Genomic DNA, 5,769 nt, shown 5'->3' on the forward strand with positions numbered 1-5,769 from the left:
TTTATAGTATGTGAATTATAGTTTAATAAAGCTATTATTTAAAAAAATCTGCTAAGCAGGGCTTGGTGGTGCATACCTGTAATCCCAGCAACTCAGAGAGCTGAGGCAGGGGGATCACAAGGTTGAGGCCAAGTTTAGCAACTTAGCAAGGCCCTGTCTCAAAATACAAAAACTCTAGGGATGGGATGTAGCTCAGAGGTAAAGTACACCTGGGTTCAATCCCTAGTACCCAACCACCACCAAATCTGGTCAAACTACATTTAAACATGATTTCAGACGGAGTGACATGATGTCTGGGATTTGCTTGAACATAGTTCATTATTAGGGGCTAAGGTTCTGAACGAAAAAAGGTTGGCTGTGACTTGATTATTGTTGAAGCTGAGATATAGGTACAAGGGCATATTATTTCATCTACCATTTTATATAGTTGGTATTTTTCATAATAAACATTAACAACGTACTGATAAGTTTACTTTTATTTTATTTATTTTTTATGACAATTGTTTATTCATGTAAGATTATAAATTTAAAACCATTTTTGTTTTAACAACCATGTGTAGCAAACAAGCTAGAGGATATCAGCTCTATTTTTGCAGTGCTGCAGACTAAACCCAGGGCCTCAAGCATATTAGGCAAGCACTCTACCACTGAGCTATAGCCCTGACTGTTTCCATATTTAGTAAGAGATCTGGGATATAAACCCAAGGCTTCCCTACGTACACCTATTTTTCCATGACTTTGCAATACATCATTTTAAAATAATCTGATATCACAATGCTCTCCAATATTAAAAAGTAACATTTATAATAATATCTGTTTCTGGAAGTTAAACTCTGGAACCAAACCCAATTAATTACCTCATAACCTGGCACATTTTAAGGCATTCCTATACCTTTCACTCAATTTTCATAGCTGTATTCAAGGGTCTTAAGAACCAAAACTGCTGTAGAGCTGATCCCAAAGGACCAAGAAACATAATGTTTAAGCATATTCTCAGTTTAACTGGGCTCTAACACATTCTCACCAACTGCTTAGATGACAAGCTGAAGTGTTGGGAGCTGCCATATGGGAACTGAGTGCCCCTTAGCCCTGAGTGATGAGAATGTGGAGATATGGCAAGCCAGCCATGGGCTGTGTGTGTGTGTGAACTGAGCATTGAGCACACAAAGTGGACTGAGCCGATGTTGCCTCTCTGGGTGGGCCTCGCTCAGGTCTTTTTGCTTGCTCTGCCATGATCCCCACACAGCTCATGAGATGGGCATGACCTTCCCAAAAGTCAGTCAATATGCTGACAGCAGACATCATGAAGCTAGACTCAACCCCCTGAAACCTGACCTCTTGCCTCATTTGAATGGCTTATCCCCAATAAAAGGGTTCAGCACATGCTCCTCGCTCGCTCTTTCCAAGGACCCCTAAAAAGGCATTTCTGTCTCTGAGTGATTATTTCATGTCAGCCCAGTTCACCTGGAGTGACCTTGATTGTTTAGTTGTGGAACTCGACTCTGAAGCAATCAAGAGGGAATAGATGGAAGTACCACTTTAAGGATAGACACTGATGAAAATAAATAGTATCTATTTTTTCAGGATTAGCATCCTCAGAAGCCTTGTTGACCTCCCCCATTACTAGAAAGATAAAGGACAATACTTCCTAAGTCCAGAATAAGTGGGGGTGGAAATCCAACGGAGTTGCCTGCCTGGGTCCTAAAAAGTCAAAATAGTGCTAATTTCATTCATGCCAAAACAAGAAAATGGCTCCCTTCTTCCTAATCTGGATTTTAAGGAGAAGGCTGATCAGGGAAACCTGGAAATTGCATCCTGAATCCCAGGAGAGAAAATAATCAGTAATGTAGTTATAGATGATGTAGAAAGTGAAAAATCTATCACTCTATTCTTTTTTTGGCAATGGGGATTGAACCCAGGGGTCTTTATCACTAAGCTACACCCTCCACACACTTTTTTACATTTTCGAGACAGGGTCTTGCTAAATTGCTGAAGCTGGCCTCAAATTTGTAATCCTCCTGCCTCAGCCTCCTGAGTTGTTGAGATTATAGGTGTGTGCCACTGCACCTGGCCCGCCATTATGTTCTTTACAGAAACACAATTGGCTGGGTAAACTTTGGTCTTCTGCAGGTCATGGAACCAGAAGTCTAGCAAGATCATGGCCTGGGTGACCAAATGCTAATAAGAACAAGACTTCCTCAGAGAAGATGTGTAAGTCCTGAAAGAGAAGGGTCTGTGAACACCCTGAAATTCTAAGCAAAATTTGAGTACATTGTGTTCAGGGTGAAGGGTTCCTCCTTTCTCAACCTCTGAGCTCGTGAAGGGAACTTAAGTCTGTTGCAGGATAGGTTAGAAAAGCCCCCTATACACTTAGAGCCAAGGCAAGTCTGACAGTTCATAAAGCTGTCAGGTGAAGGGTGGAACATGGACTCACAACAGAGACATATGAGTACTTGGTTTTGTTCTTTCTTCCCAAGTATTTTAAGTCTTTTCAAAACTAGGCTCTTGGGACATCTAGATTCAAGTGTGCTCCTGGACTTGGTCCACTGCTGCAAGAGGCCTAGGGAGACTTGTATACATGCCTGGGTTATTCATTCACCAATATTAAACCGCAGGACAGAAGATGAGACAAAATAGGGCTCCTTTCTCCATGGCATGTGTTGATTTCAGAGCAGAGGTGGTAAATGTGGAAAACAATTTTCCTTGGAACTGGGCTGTGATGAGAGGTGCCTGCCATGATCATAACCTACTGTCTCTTCCCCAATCCCTTCCTTCCAGTTTCTTAAGGCAGAAAATAATCTTCTGTGAAGATACTTGGCAACAATTCCATCCAACAGAAACACATGCTTCTGATGCACTGCTTTCAGATATTCTGGGTTTAATTTAGCTGAAGAATGAGCTGAATGAAGCGTTTACCCCTAGCCAGGTAAGCCCATCTCCTTGAGGAAACCCACTCTATTTTTGGTAGCATGACAAGCAACAGAGAGGTGGAAAGGGTGCTATAATCCAGAGATCTCCCAAATAAGCTTCCCCAGGGAGGCAATTTCATGAATGAGGTCTTCCAGACCAATGACATCAAACTTCCCCAGATGCTCCTCAATCACTGTGTTGTCTGTCAGGGGGATGGTCTTATTCTTGACCCTTGCTTATCCACGTTTCAAGATGAGTTCCCTGACAGACTTCAGATTTGGAAATCTCCAGGTCACATAAGGTTCTACTATCCATAGCATTTTTAGGCTTTGGGGGTGACTTTAACAAAGACACCACTAAATATTTTCTTCAGACGAAGTCTTGCAATGGTCCTCTGCACCAGTAAACTCACTCCATTAATCCTTTGGATGTGTACAACAAAGGCCAAGGAATGTTTATCAGGTGCTTCCAAAGCATGAGGTTTCACTTCTAGTAGTCTGATGCGCACGTGGTCACGTTTCTGCCACCAGGAATCATGTAGGAATGATTCTAGTCACTTAAATCTGAATTCTTTTCCTTTTCTCTCCTTCTTTGCCAAAAGTACCTGCTTTGCCTGGGTAGCTTTGAGGGCCTGATAAGGCTTCCTCTTTTTCAGGAGATTTTTCTGGAACCAAAGGTATCTTTTTTCTTTGCTCTTCCTCCGCCATCTCTCCAGTGCTGCAATTACTCAAGTTTACTTTTAGACTTTGATTCCAGGGTACTTACCAGCAGGTCATAAGAGAATTGAAATAGCATTGGTTAAGAGGCTGGCATTTGGGGGCAGTCTATGTATTTTGAATTCTTATTTTGCTTTGTGACCCTGGAAAACCATATAACTTCTTTATGCTTCAGCTGCCTTACTCATAAAATAGAGGTTTAAAGCACCTACCTTATAGAAATGTTACAAGGATTAATGAGTTCATAGTCACAGAGTGCTTGGGACTTTTCATGTGAGAAAAAAGGAAGGCAGGGCGGGAAGGAGGAAGAGAGAAAGGAAGGAATGAGGGAGTGGGAGAGCGAGGGAGGGAAGGAGGACTGATTTCTTCACCATTTTTGAAGAACTTTATTTTCGTCTCCTCCCCTGGCTTTTAAACTGAGAATATGCTTTGGCTTTTTAAACATCTGTACTTGCTGCTCATCTATAGAGAGACAAGTGCTGTTGACATGCCCAGAGGAAAGTGCTTCTCAGACACAAAAGCAGAGCAGGAACTGATGGGTGGCCTGTCCCTATCAGCCTGCCGTTCCCAGGCACTCAGCATCATTTGTCAGATGCTCTGGGAATGCATTTCCATAGATTGTTGAAATAGGCAGATTCCCTCCAGCTGCTGCTCAGTCTCACTGCACCCTTATTTCTGACCCAGGCAGCCATATTTCTGCCTGTGGTGGAGTGGGAGGTTAGTAGAGATAATTGTGCTTTTTGGCCAATCATTATATTAAGTGTTTTCTGCTCTTGTGCTTGAAAATTATCTCTTTGCTCTGAAAGCATGCAATAGCTTCAATCAGAGGGCCAGGTACAGGTTTCTTTTGCTCTACATTAATGGATGCTTTTATGGGCTTACGTTCACTCTTGGTAGGACACATTTTCTACTTTTTACCAAGGCTGAGTCTTGGTTCTGACCCTGGTCTTGGCAAGGATGGGTTCATGTCTGCCTCCAAGGTGATGTTCTTGATTTCATAGCAGGAGGCATCAACTTTTCCTTGCCATATACTACCCATTTCTCACCCTCTTTCTTCCCCACAAACCCTGAACAATCATCTATTTACCCAGCAAGCATTTACTGATTTCCCATTGCATGAGGAATGCTATAATAAAGATTATGGGGATTCCACAAAAATAAAGGAAGGAAGATAAGAAGGAAGGAAGGAGAGAGAGGAAGAAAGGTAGGTGATGGCTGATTTTGGGAAACTAATTATCTAGTTGGAGATTTGTTTAAAATTTCCACAGCAAATTATCAGTGACTTATAATGCCTTTCTTGCTTATAACACAACATCTTCTATCTTGCATTGTAATTTTCTTTCTTTTTTTAGTTTCATTGATTTTATTTTTTTTAATACATGACATCAGAATGCATTACAGTTCTTATTACACATATAGAGTACAATTTTTCATATCTTTGTATATAGAGTATGTTCATGCCAATTCATGCCTTTATACATGTACTTTGTTTTTTTTGCATTCAATTCTTATTACACATATATACCACAATTTTTCATACTCATTTATATATAAAGTATGTTGATACCCAATTCATATCTTCATACATGTAGTTCGGATAATGATGATAATGATGTCCATCACATTCCACCGCCCTTGCTCATCTCCTGCCCCCTCCCTTTCCCTCTCACTCCTCTGCCCTATCTAGAATTCCTCTAATCCTCCTATGTTCCCCCTCCCTACCCCACTATGAGTCAGCCTCTTATATCAGAGAAAACATTCGGCATTTGTTTTTTTGGGATTGGCTGACTTCGATTAGCATTATCTTCTCCAACCCATTCATTTATCTGCAAATGCCATGATTTTATTCTCTTTTGCATTGTAATTTTCTATGTGCAATAAAAGCTCACCTGTTCTTTATTCTCATTTGTCTCTTGATTCAAATCCTCTTCTATGAGAAATAAACTTTTTATTTTGGTGCTTTTGTAAATGTCATCCACCCTGACACAGGCCCAGCACATAGAAATGCATTTCCTTCCCTCCCTTCTGCCTTGTCCATTCTTCCCTTCTCATCTTCCTTCTTGGTATTTGGATTGTGCTAATAAGTTTATATAAACCATGCATATAACTAAATTTCTATTATAACTGTACCTATTATGTGGTT

At 40.8% G+C, this 5,769-nt stretch overlaps 1 pseudogene; it reads right to left on the reverse strand.

Moving 5' to 3' along the window:
- Positions 1-2,878: 2,878 nt before the first annotated feature.
- On the reverse strand, positions 2,879-3,635 carry LOC113196501 (ribosomal protein uL30-like pseudogene; annotated as a pseudogene).
- Between the last annotated feature and the right edge of the window lie 2,134 nt (positions 3,636-5,769).

The sequence above is a fragment of the Urocitellus parryii genome, chromosome 10 (genome assembly GCF_045843805.1).
Source record: "Urocitellus parryii isolate mUroPar1 chromosome 10, mUroPar1.hap1, whole genome shotgun sequence".
In the NCBI taxonomy this organism is placed as follows: Eukaryota; Metazoa; Chordata; class Mammalia; order Rodentia; family Sciuridae; genus Urocitellus; species Urocitellus parryii.